Consider the following 13,941-nt stretch of genomic DNA (forward strand, 5'->3'; position numbering starts at 1 on the left):
CAGCAGACTTTGATTATAAGCATGGTATTTTCCCCAAGTAAATGGGAGTAATGTGCTCCACAGAGATCACAGATACAGAATTGTAATTTCTAGATGCTCCTCTTCAATCAGCTGATTGACATTTGGTGCTTTTGAGGGTTTTCATGATTTGCTTAGTAGTTTGGCTTGAGCAGTGAAATGAATCACTGTGGGGTATGTGAAATACTGAATTAGAATTAGCAACCATGTAAACCTGTAATCCTTCTAAAAGGTCAATACAGCTTTTATGAAGGAGTCCTGTCTTGTCAACCACAAAGTTTATTGGCAGGTCAGCAAGTTCTGTAATTCCTTGCAACAGTCTCAAATTAAACCTAGACATGGGCTGAGAAGGAAGATCTCACATGGACAAGGTGGGCGTAGTATGGTCAGAACATACAAATTGATTGTAGTAAATAGCTTGTGCCATGAAGGGAGGATGCTACTTGAATTCTGCAGAGATTTTTATTTGGCTCTGCTCTTGACCATATTTGCAAATTATCTAAAGAAAAAGGTAAGCAATTATGTAATAAACAATTTTGAGTTACCTGGGAGTGAAGAGATGAGAGTTAAATCAAATAAATGGGATTTGGACAACAACAAAATAGAGGTAGATAGGTTCTTTGCATAAAATAACATGACTGATGGATATTGGTTATTGGGCTTGTACCAAAGGCCTCTAAGTGATACAGGAAAGACAAAACAGTCATCAGATGGGATCTGTAACAAAAAAGAAGGGTGAATCTTAATGAAACAATGAAAGACTGGTGAAGTCTCCTGCCAAAGGATATTGTAAATGCTGAGAGCATTTACAGGAAAACTGGATCAATTACAGGAGAGAAAGTGGTGGCAAGTCACTTAATGTATAGAATAACAAGTTTGGCTCAGAAAGTCCTTTGAGTCAAAAATCTTTGGAAGCCTGAACAGTAGTAGATGGTAGTATTTGTTTTCAGTATTTTGCATTCTCCCCCAGATCCCTGGTTTTATTTACTGTCAGAGAGACTATTGGGTTCCCTGAAGCATTTCTCTGTCCCAGTATTTTTAGGTAATTTTCTTTTAATTAGAATTCCCTAGGTAGGGATAATGTCATAGTGGATCCCAGCAGTGATCCAATGAGAATGGGAGGATATGGCCTCTTCCATCCTACTTGACCACAGAAAACATTCTACCATGGATGAGATGCTGGTAGGTAAGATAGGGGTATGCAAAGTTGTGAAGTGCTGCAAATGTGTCCCCTTTGTGTTGTGTTCTCACTACCAGCTAATTTTTTTCTACCTGTTCTGAGCAATGTTCTTGCCCCAACTTAATTTCCACTTAGCTTGTCCTCTTACTTTCTGGGATGTCTTCATGATTATCTCATCCTTTCCGAGGCTGTTTTCCTCTTCCTTAATACCTCCCTTACTGGAATACTGAAATAATCTGAATCTAACACATGTTTTTGTGATCTTCTAGGAATGTTGTATGCATCCAAATCTGTGTTCTATGCTGACCCAGACCTTGACTCCTTGACCAATTTGCACATAAATAAAGAGCACTACTTCTCTAGAAATATTTATTTTTAAATGACATGCCATACTAGGTGTCCTTTACCCACTTTTGTCTGCCTTCTATTTTATCAATCCCATTTTATTTTGTAAATTATGTTTCCTGTTTTGCTCTCTTTTATGCTCAAGAACTGTTGGGTAGTCTCTCAAAACTCCAAGCAGGTAAGAGAAAAAGTGCAGCAAATCAAAATAAAATTACAGGGGCAGGAAAGCAGCACTCTGTGATTAAATGGGACTCTAAAGATTCCCCTGCCTGATAATTGTACACTCCTCATTTTGATTTTTTTTTTTTTATTTTTTGTTTAGCACGTGCATGATGCATCTAAAACATAACCTGTGAGCCTGTTTTGGGTGACTGGTTTTGGTTTGGTTTTTTTTTTTTTTTTTTTTTCTGTTGGGGTTTTTGGGGGATGAGGGGACTGTGGGGCTGGGGTGATTTTTTGTTTGGTTTTTGTGAAGGAATCTGTATGCACCTTCTGGCTGATGGGGGATCGCCCTTCCCTGAGGCTGAAGCCAGCTGAGAGAGGGTTTTGATGATCCCCATGATGCAGGACTTCCCAAGTCACACTCCCAACACCAAAGTCTGATGGATAAAGCATCATTCCAGTGTTCGGGACTGGCAGCCTTTGCTGCCTTCACCCCCTGGGGCAGGAGCGTGGCCAGTTCATGTCCCTGACCTCCAGCCCATTCCTCCTAAGAACTGCCTTGTAGATTCTCTTCTTTTAACTCATACCTTGCCAAGTAGCAGCAATGGCAGGCTCCAGTCATTGGTACATCACCCCAGAACACTCCATGGAGCAGGAAATGATGTCTGGGAGTGGTGGGAAGGACACATCTGCAGCAGCAGTATGGTGTGGCACCTGTCTCCCTCTGCCCCAGCCTGCTCCAGGCATCTCTCCACAGCTCTCCCTGCTTCTTACTTTTAATGTTTTTCTTTTCAAACCATGTCTATTTTTACCTTTAATTTGATCATATATGTGTTATTTATTAAAAATACTTTCAAATACATGGCTTCATTTTGATTTCATTTGACTTTTATGAGGTGATGGGACAAGTCAGAGCTAATACTAAATGGCTTAGTAACAAACCTTTGCCAAATCAAACAAATTTTAATTCAACAGAGCTTTTCAATAATGCCTTCAGTGTTTCAGACCTTCTGTGTCTGTTGTTGCCTTTTTTTCAAATTCCTTTACAACAAGCACTCTATGTCACCACTCCCCTTGTGATGCTATTTTTAACAAACAGATTACTTAGATTTCAGGCAACATTGACTCTCCATTTAGCTATCATTTTTTATGTATTGTAATCTTGAGTTAGCTCTTTTATGGCTTTGAACCTTAGAGATGATTGTAGCGATGTTATCTCTCCTGTAGCAGTAAAAGGAGACAAGAGAGACAAAGGCTGACTTTTCCTCTCCCACAAAGGAGCATTCAAGGACTAAACATGGCTGTCAGTATTGTACTTCATAAAAACCAACCTTTGTGGGGTCCCCTTGTCAGCCTGATGGTGGATACATGGAGCAGCTGCCTCTGTTCATTCACCTGACAGCCTGTCAGATGAGTTCCCCTCAGGAAAAAGTGGCCGAATGGGAGCTGTGGTTGTTGCTTTGGTGACAGCCTGTCCTGAGCTGCCATTTTCTCCAGCTCTTTGAGGGGTAAGTGTGGGATGTGTGCATGGGAACTTCAGCAGCTCCCAGGGCCCTGGATTTGGTGTGTAGGGTGCTGGCTCTCCTGAGCCACAGGTCCAGCCAGGTCATAACAGAGCCCTGCACATCCCAGTCCTGCTAATGGAAGACATTGCAGGAGCCAGTCCTGTCAATGTGCATAAAGGTAACGTTACTAAGTACAGTTTTTTTAGCTATCATCTTTTCATAGACCTATCAACATCCTTCGGCACAGAGTTTCTCTGCCTACTGTAAATTCAGGCAACAAATATTTCCCATGTTAAGACGCAGAATTTAGAAAAACACATATTTCAGTTTATTACGTGTATGCATATGGTATGAAAACTTTTGTGCTCTTCTTTAAAGTACGTAATATGTAACAATTTATGTTATAATGTAATAATATGTAAAATTATATATAACATAAATTGTTATAATAAAACATATATATGTATGTGTATATATATGGGTATATATATGTGTGTGTGTGTGTGTGTGTATATATATGTGTGTGTGTGTTTATATATATATATATATATATATTTTTTTTTTTTTTTTAACCATCTGAAATTCAACAAAGGTGAATGCAGAGTGCTGCACCTGGGGAGGAAGAAGCCCAGACACCTGTTCAGGCTGGGGGCTGACCTGGGGGGAAAGCAGCTCTGCAAAGAAGGACCTGGTGGACAACAAGCTGCCCATGAGCCAGCACTGTTCCCACGTGTATCCTGGGGTGCATTGAGCAGAGCATTCCCAGCAGGTTGAGCGAGATGATCCTCCCCCTCTATTCAGCCCTGGTGAGGCCACTTGATGCAGTTCTGGCCTCCTCAGCAGAAGCTGAGGAGCTGGAGCTCCTGCAGCAGGTCAAACAGAGGGCTGCAAAGGGGATTTAGGGACTGGAGCATCTCTCTCATAAGGACAGGCTGAGGGAACTGGGAACTGTTCAGCCTCAAGAAGGGACAACTGAGAAGAGGGGACCTCAACAGTGTCTGTCAGTATCTGAAGGGAGCGGGTCAAGAGAATGGAACCAAGCTCTTGGTGGTGCCAAGCAATGGGACAAGAGGTAACAGGCAAAAACAGATTCATAGGAACTTGCACTTGAATATGAGGAAGAATTTCTTCATTGTGCAGGTGGCCGTGCACTGGAACAGCTTGGCCAGAAGTGATGTTGGTTGTGAAGTCTCCTCCACTGGAGATGTTCAAGAACCATCAGAACACAATCCTGCTTTAGCAGAGAGGTTGGACCAGATGATCCATTGTGGTCCCTTCCAATCTGACCCACTCTGTTATTCCGATGTTATTCTCATCTGTGGGTAGATAATAACAGCAAGCCAACAGCATTATTCATTCCTTGCTGGTTTGTCACGCTGCATAACAAAAGAACTGCAGTAAAATAATTTACCTGCCTGTTTTATTGTTCAAGTGCACCTCTAGGGCTTTTTTATTATTACTCTTTTGCTAATTTGCTTATCTCAATGGCATTCTTTGGCACTGGATTATCTGCATTCCAATGTGCAAATGTATTTCTTTGCTTTAGTAATTGCCTTTTTATATAATGATTGTCTACCTCCTTTAAGATAAGAACAAGGTCCTGGAAGATGGTTGTTGATTTGAACTTGTGTATATTAAAAAGTGAAACAAGAACTAAGAAAAGTTTTCTCGGTAGTAAAAAGGACAGCAAAAAAGGATTAGCAGATAAAGGAAAACTGCTGACATGAAGGCACATCTGATGAGAAATGTGCATTGTTTAGGTTAGAGACTGACCATATTAGACTGATGTACCCAAAAACTTTTATACAACTCAGGGATTAAAAGCAGAGTCCTGTCATTGTTTCTGCTGGCTACTAGGCTTGTTAGGCATACCATATTTAAAATTAGCTATTCTATGAATAGGAAAGCTAAAAGTCTGTTTCCTTGTGAATTCCTTTTCTGTGCTCCTCTATTAGAACCTGTCTTCACTTCATACAGCCTATATGAACTTACCTCTTCCTGTTAAATTTCACTGGTTCTGCCCAGTGTTCCCTAAAATCTCACACAGTGCCTTCTCCCCATCTCTATCCAAGCAGAATTATCACATGCTCTACCTTTTTCCCAAGCACGTAGGTGCCGGTTGATCATCTACTGGAACGGCGATGGTTGCCAGACCAATTTTCAGGAGCTGTCAGGCAGGCGGGGGGCCCATCAGGAAGTGGTGACTGGGTGCTTCACTCTTTTTCCCAACTGAAGCACTTCTACTTCAGTGGCCTTTCTCCAGGTACTGATTTCCAGAAATCCTATTTGAGCATGGTTACTGTAGGCCAACACACAATGTAGTGTTCTAAGCCTCATTTCTTTAGACTCTCAGGAAAAAAAATGGAGATTTCCATACATGCAGACACATAAGATTTTCCCTTTAATTTCAATGTGAGGTTTCATTGTTTGAACATTAGTTTTAAAGCACAACAAAAGTAATTAGATCATGGAAAGTGAGTGAGCTGTATGTTGGACAATGCTACTTGCAGTGGGTATGAAAGAGTATAAAGATGAGAAGAGGAACATGGACAAACAGAACAAATTCTGGAGCTAGGAATAGAAATGAAAAAGTATTGATAGAAGTACTGATGCTGATATTATGACCAGATATTTCCTGGCTATGGAGACTATTTATTTCTTCAAGTTTTGAGTCTGAATCTACAATGAATCTCCAGCAAAACTGTCCTGTAACTGGAATTTTTGAATCTCCTTCTGGTGCTGTGTGTGCCACCAGCCAAACAATTGCTAGGGAAGGATATCAAAAACTGCTAATAAAAATAAATAATATTTGTTTTCATTTTTTATTCAATTAAATAAATTTTCTTTATTTTTACATTTTTAAAAATGTGGAAAATTTACTTAGCAAACAACTTTAAATGATCACAGTTGTACAGAATAAAAAAGCCATGAATCTACTGTTTTGTTGGTTAGATTTATTCTGTAAATGGTCTGGCCTAAAGTATTTCAGAGTTGTGATGTTTTGGCTATTTTTTAATAGTCAAAAAAGCTGCTTTAAAAGGGTGTTGAATTCTAAGAACTTGTTGAAATGGTTTCAAGTTACTGCACGTCTGCTAAGCTTAACTGTGTGATTTTATCATTCACTATCATTTTGTTTAGGCCATGCAGTTCACCAAAGTCAGTCTCCTTACCTAGACAGATAAAGCTAGTAAGGGAAGAGTTCATTTTCAAAGCCCTTTTTCTGCACATAGGTACATTATTCCACAAATTCCATATAAATATATTATTATTATATATTCCATATATAGTTTGATATAAAGCAGGAAAACTTTCTTATTCAGTCTGGTTATATTGGCAAATATATGAAGCCTTAGGAGACAAAGCACTTCCTTTTGCTACATCTCTCACATTCATACCTGCTCATTTATTGACAGCCCACCATGCCAGAAAAAGGACATGATCAAGTGGGTTAAGAGGTTACATTTATTGTCTGTTAGTGGTTTACCTCATGTGTAAGTAATATTGTAGGACATGCTCTTCTGTGACCAGGCATTTAAGGAATTTGGGCAGGAGTTAGCAAAAGTTAAAAATTACCTTGGAAAAGAACAGCACATCAAGCATATTCATTATTATAAATCAAATGAAGGTATTTTTAGGAGACATGTTTCATGTAAGGAAAAGGCAAATATGCAGTGATTTTACTGAAGAATATTGTTGAACTGAGTTGGACTACACATAGTGACTAGAGTGTTGTTCAGAAAGCCATTGAAATGGGGTAGGGTCACTATATGACCAACCTCAGTGGGTTTGATGGATGCAAGGTATTTCTGAAAAAAATGCCATGTACTTGGGGGCCTAGGATCAGCCTTATGTGTTTCAATAATGCTGCCCAAACTTCTGGATCAAAGGGCAAGGAACTGCTTGAAAGTGGATGGTAGAAGCACACATCTTTGAAAGATTTTTGCAAAATAATGGGCTATTCTTAAATTTTCAAAATAGAGTTTAGCCTCATGCATACTCTCCATTTTATTGTTAATGAGTTCAAAAGTAGTTGAAGTTAGACTTACCTGCCATGGAATGTAAATGAGTCCCAATCCAATTCACCCTGAATAATCAGGATCTTTCTAGAGGGACTACTAGGAGCCAGGAAAGGTTTTAAGACAGGAATTGTGTAGCAGCAACTAGGAATAGACAAGCATAACAGCCAAAGCCAGCTGAAAATGGCCCAGCATTTCTAAAAGGTAAGAAAGCAAATTACGCATCAATCTATTCTAAAAAATTGTCTTCTTGGCAGACAGGTGTTTTTTTAGACTAATACGTTCAGATGTTATGTCTAAAATTATATTTTTATGTAAATGATACTCCTCACAAAGAGCAATATTTGTGTGTCATGCTTTATCAATCTATCTAGCTAGAACTAATTTAGTTGAAACATTATTGCAGGTATTACAGAGGCTGAGACCAATGTTCCATACTCACAATTTGAAGTTTTAGCATGTCTGGACCTACTGCTTTCAGCAAGAAGGAGACAGCAGTTTGATGTTGACCTTGTGGAATGCTATAAGACACCGAGTGTGCAAATTTATATTTGAATGCATTTTTAATCACTTTTACATAATTTTTAAGATTATTGGTAGATTGACCTGAGAGACAATAAGGCAGATGGCTGACTTCTTGCATGGAAACATTCAGTTAATGAGGTTAATGAAACTTTCTTCATAAAACACTAAATATTTTCTTCTAGGCACTATGATCTCAAACTGACAACTTCCATTTGGAACTAAAGCAAAAGGAGCGTGGTTTTCAGCAGAAAAAAAATAGAGTATGTTAATAGCCAGACTGAGATTGTAGATGATAAATACTTTATTCAGCCTCACAAATGCATTTCTTCATTATCTCTCTCTCCCACACTCACAATTTGACAGACCACTTACATTTTAGTAAACTGATCTCTCCACTGATCATAAATATCCTCTGTTTTGCTACCAGAGGGCAACATCTTTGCTTCCAATTCTTGGTCTCTAGCATGTCACTTCTCTAACAGATTTTCGGTCCCTTTCTACCTTTCAGTTGGAAGTGTCACATATTTCACAGCAGTCTGTAAACATTAGGACAGCACAAAGAACAGTGTGGGAACAGCAACTCTGAGGCAGATTTCTGATCCCTCACTGTAATGTTCTCCTAGTAGCTCACAACAGTTTTCCTGAATCAATACCTGGTCCTTGGGAACTTGTGACAGCAGCTGTACTGGATCAGCCAAAATCTGATAACACACAACTTGAATAGTGTCAGGACTTTTTAAGCACTCTTGGAGGCTCTGCAGGATCTGCTGGGGAAGAAGTGGTATTTTTTGTGTTTTGTTGGCCTTACAGGTATTTTTGAATAAAATTTCCCAATGACTTTTAAACAAGTGCAGATTTTTATTAATCACAATATTCCACAGCAAGGCAGGTGCTAAGTTAGTCAGTATTTTATTAAATTTGGAATTGCCACTAGAATCCAATATGCACTGTATAGGAAGAGACAGTGAACTGTCAGCCCCTGCCCACTGCCTCCATGTTGTGAGACTTGTGTGCCCCTGCTCTATATAACATCATGTAAAATTCTCCCTGTTCTCCATCACCCAACATCCTCTTGCAAGCTAAAGAGCCTTAGCCTGTGAGCTGCTCACACAGCAGAAATGCTCCCAATACTTTGAATGTTCTTATTGCTGTTCTCTGCTCCTTTTCCAGTTCTACTTTTTTTTTGAGACAAGTAGTACAGTACAGAATGTAGATGGGACACACACAAGGTCCTGAATAGCTGAGAAATTATGGACTCTTATAAAAGCTTTCTCATTTTTCATTCATGATTGTCTTTTTGACTGCTACTGAGTAAGGAAGTGAAAGTTCTGTGAAAGTCCCTCTCAAACACTAAGGTCTCATTCCTGAGTCCTAGTTAGTCTGTACTGACTTGAGATCTGGGTAGGTTACCAGACAGGGTGAAGAGACTCTAGAACCTAGGAGATTGTTTCAATTTCTTCCTGATTAACTTTTTTTCTCCTTCTGGAAAATAAATTTAGTTCTGATGCAATTTTCTGTCTTTTTTTTTAGATTATTTATTACTCCATGTTTCCTCAAATATAGATTTTCTTTCACTTTGTAAGCCTATATATAGATATGTCCTGTATCCTCAACATAATAATCTGAGGAATAGCTCTAATTATAGCAGTTACTTTCTATTTTAGTCTACCATCTCCAGCAGCAAAGAGCCCTCTTGATTATTGCTTCCAAAAGAGTTGCAAGAAACTATGCACCAGGCAGAAGCTAAATATTCTGGTAGGAGAAAAGAATCTTCCCTCTAAATGCCAAGAAGTAAATTGCTTATATATGCCCAGCTGGGAAAGGGATTGGGTCCTTCCCAGGCCTCTTTCACAGTTCTGGTATTCTTCTCTATTTAACTAGTTTTCAAACCCCACTTGTTAAATGACTCAAAATGTTCCTCTTTCACCCATCCACTGACTTCTTATGCACCTTGAGAACTAAAGGGCAGACTTTTTTCCAGAAGGAAAATTCCTTGCCTGTCATTTTCTCCACCCACACTAGTAAGTTAACTCATCAGAAAAAAATTCATCCTGCTTACTGACATTGAGGACATATATGTATAGCCAAGATTTTAAATTGAGGGGTTTGTTTCATTGGATGGTTATGTAAAACAGTACAATAATCAAATACTATTCTTTTTCCCACTAGCTTTTATTTTTATATATATGTACATATACAGAAACACATTCATTATTACAAATAGCAGTTTCAGTTATCATATTAAAGTATATGTTGCTATGTGCATTTTATATATGTATCTGTATAATTTGAATCCTGTTAAGTACTACTGACTTTTAATCATGTTCATCTGATTGCAGTAGGCTCATGCATTAATTCTCACGCACATTTAAGCGGCAGCACTGGCAGCAATGCTGTATTGAACTGTATGTGCAACTGTGGTGTGGCAATGCATGCTAATAAATCCTTCCCACCATAGGTGACCTAAGGTTAGGACATATCTGTTTATTAGCTGGGAAGGCACTTTTACATGTCAGGGCATGTAAGGAGAGCTAGGCTGAAACCAGGAGCCCATCCCAGCTAAACGGGTGGGTGCTAAAAGTGAGAATTGGAAAGAGGAGCAGAAACAGCTGAGGTCTTGCCACAGAGCAGACAGAAATGTTCTTTCAATAGAATAGTGTGAATTGAACTTTTAATTACTATGTGCTCTTTTCAGCACAGCAGATGGAAAACTGGAACTGAGCAGCTGGAAGCATGAACTGTTTTCCAGGAAAAACCTGCCTTGAAAAGTGCTTTGTGAGCATGTTGGCGCTGGAGAGGCAGATGTGTGATTTCACAATTTGATTCTAATTGTGCTCTAACAAGCTTGTGCATTCAAGTTCTTAGGTTGGAGCACTGGCTGAGGACAGGTGCTGTTTAATGTGATTCAATTGGCCTTTTGTGAATCAATTTAAAATTACAAAAGCAGCAGATAGATGCCATGCATAATAGTAATGACATTATACAAACGCCTTCTGCAAATACTCTAGAAATTGTGTAAGTTTTTGGCATTTTTGAACATCGCTGAGACCAGCATCTCACTCTGATCAGAAGCTGATCAGGAGATCAGAAATTAAGAGGAGTGAAGATGATTGCAGAGACACTTCTACTATAGCACAGATGTCACAAAGTGTAGCTAAATCCCTTTGCCCGACTGCAGTAAGTCACACAGCATCTTTCACAGGACTGGCAGTAATTGCCCAAGCGCATGGAATGGCACCCACTCAACACCTCAGCATGCACCTGGGTGTAACTCTGTTGTAGCTAAATGGCTTCCTAACATCTTCAAGGTGTCCTTGAGACAGCTGCCTTCTGCTGTTTCCCTCCTTACACTTTTTCATTCTGCATTTATCATTCTTTTCAGTTTCCCTTTGCAAATCTGTCTTGATGCACAATTTTCTCCCTCTTTCATACTCAGAAGGAACCCACAGACCTTGTTAAGCATATAGCCCCTATAAGCATACAGCCCATCCCTGTGGGCTGTAAAAGAAGACCTGCACAGAATGCTTGCTGCAACTTCATAATTAGCTTCATTTCCCTTAGGGAAATGAGTATTCAAGACGAGTTTGTAAACGTACAGCATGTTGTTCTTGTCCATCCTGAAGCAGAGCAAGCCAGTGGAGACCTTCCCTCTATGCCCTAAAGAATGCTATGTGCAAAAGGTTAGAAGTATCAGCACTTGGGCAGCCTCCTTCCTGTAACTTCTCCAAAGTCAGCCACACTACACCAAAATGTCAACTTGCCTGTAAATTCTGCCTGCAGCCTCCTTGGCACAAGTGCCTTCTCTTACTCCACTGGTTTTCACTACACCCAAGTCCTAAGGAGCAAGCACAAATCTCCACCCATATCCCTTCTAATTGTTTTTCCTCTTCTGATGCTGAGTTGCTGCTAAGCATTATCATAGCTCACTGTCCTAAATATCAAATCAATCCTACCTAAATTCTCTGTGTTAACCAAAGCTAAGAGTCCCTGAACAATCTTGTGCTTGCTCTTGCCAAATTCTGCTCATGGTGATGCTGTGCCAAGCACTATGAGTCAGTCACATTTCACTGCTGAGTCAACCTGCTCAGCTAATTTTATCCTGGACTCAAATATAAATGAGAGTGTCGCAAATGGTGAGGACATGAGGGAGATTTGCAAAAGGAGGTGACTGTGGAGCAGACACACCGTCAGGGATGTGTATGGGAAAAAGGAGCACGCTGGAGATCTGTACATGCCTGGTTGTCCTCACCTAGAGGATATAAACACCAGCTAGCTTGACATCACAGAGTCACTGGCAGAGTGTGCTGATATTTAAGATACACACACACAAGATATCCGCATTTAAAAACCATTTTCAGTGCTGAAGTTACAGTAAGTGAATGATAATGCCTAACCTTCAAATAGCCCTGATACCAAATGATAAATGTATGTTTCCCATGAACAGCAAATACAATTCAATCTCCTACTTAAACACCTTTTCAAAAGATGAGTTGGTTTTAAAGTGTTTTTAGCTTTGATTGTATAAAACACTTGGCACCACCAAGTGGTAAAACAGTGGACTGCTCCTGCATAGGAGTCTCAGTAATAAAAAAGGGAACAATGATGTAATTGTGTAATAGAAAGGAGCCTAAAGAAACTTTTGAAAATATTTAATCAAGGTTATTTGAAAAAGTTTACAAATTTTTCTCAGGAAAAGTGCTGGATTAAATGTTTTTGTTTCCAGCAAATCAAGTTGGATCTGTCATTGCTTCTGCTTGGATATATCATGGCAATTAGTTTCAGTATTTTTCAATCTAAATTACGGAAGTTGAGGCTATTTGTATGTGATCAGCATAGAAAAAATGTTCACTTTATCATAGAAGCTAATGTGAACTTTTTTGTTATTCTCCTTGGTGATGCCTTAAAACAATAGTTCTATAAAATGGAAGCAGAAGTAGTAACCTGCATTGTTATGAGATTTGCTTCACTTTTCCTTACTGGCCATTGAATAGGCTTGAATGGGGCCAGCCAGTGGAAAAGGCAGTCTGCAAAAGAGTCTGCATAGGCAGATAAAATGAGTAGAAATCAAATGCAGAATTTAAAAGAGCTCGATTAATTTGATTCTAAAATAATAACAGCAACAAAGTCTTCTGCTAGGTTAAACCCAATTCTGAAATCTGAAGAGATTTTAAATTATGCTGTAATCATGCATCATTTCAATTAGTACCAGCTTTGGTACAGATAACACTTAATATATGCATAACTTGATAAAAAAAAATAATAGACCTACCTGTGGGGTAAAATGATCTACAATTATATCGGTTGATTATTACACAAATGTTTTTAATTTTGCCAGTGTGTGCTTATCAAATAGGGATTAAAAGACCTTCTTAAAAAAACCCCAAACCAACCAAAAGCCCAAACCTGCTGCCATGAAAATAACTTTCTTTATTACTTAAAAATTCATTTTAATAAGATGCAAACTCCAGCCAATGAGCTCACACAACTGAAGAGATAGAAGAGACAGGGAGATGAGATGACCTCTGAGAAGGAAAAGCAGGTAAATTCTGCCAGGGAGCAAACCAACCTGAATAAAATTGCACAGAAAATCCTTCTCTCACAGTCAAATGTATTTTTCCTGATATCACTGAATACACAAAGCATTTATATGGATTGAATCCTCATGTTTATTGGAGGAGAAATATTTGATGCAGAAAATATTTCTCCATTTTGCTATGGATACAGAAGATGGAATTCAGCTTGTCAGAAAATGAAATTATTAATGCTAGTTTACATTATTTTCTTTTAATCTACTCTTCAGACACATATGCTCAATATTTTAGTAAGAAGTGAAGACTTCATTCTCTACTGTTAGTTGAAATCAGCATTAACTGAACCTGGAATTCTCATAATGGGAAGAGGAGAACATTTACACACTGCAGGAGGCTCCTTGAAAAGCAGGATGCCCAGCATCTTCCTGCATCCATAGCTTGTAGCATTATGATTTTTATATATGTCTTAGACTTCCAAGAAAAGGGAAACGTGAAGGGCCTTTTGTGACATCTTGACCAAATTTTAGGACATTACAAGTTGTCATTACATTGCAAGGGTTCCGTATTGCTAGAGTTTCATACCTCCTTGATGTTTCTTGTAGGCAGCTCCTCTAGGCACTGACTCTGCCTTCTTCCCACAGCAACCAACTAACTTCAGT

General features: G+C 39.0%; 1 long non-coding RNA gene across 3 annotated transcripts; it reads right to left on the minus strand.

Annotated features, from left to right (window-relative positions):
* Positions 1–3,586: 3,586 nt before the first annotated feature.
* Positions 3,587–13,941, minus strand: LOC135444844 (uncharacterized). 3 transcript variants are annotated; one of them, XR_010439315.1, is made up of 6 exons: positions 13,865–13,941; positions 8,405–8,515; positions 7,669–7,747; positions 7,257–7,370; positions 5,304–5,509; positions 3,587–4,526 (listed from the first exon to the last, which is right to left on the minus strand). It is a non-coding gene; the product is annotated as an uncharacterized LOC135444844 (long non-coding RNA). The 3 variants fall into 3 exon arrangements; XR_010439316.1 differs by having other exon boundaries at positions 8,405–8,518; positions 13,865–13,911; XR_010439317.1 differs by lacking the exon at positions 7,669–7,747 and having other exon boundaries at positions 13,865–13,915.

This window comes from Zonotrichia leucophrys, chromosome 3, assembly GCF_028769735.1.
Source record: "Zonotrichia leucophrys gambelii isolate GWCS_2022_RI chromosome 3, RI_Zleu_2.0, whole genome shotgun sequence".
NCBI classification, from domain to species: Eukaryota; Metazoa; Chordata; class Aves; order Passeriformes; family Passerellidae; genus Zonotrichia; species Zonotrichia leucophrys.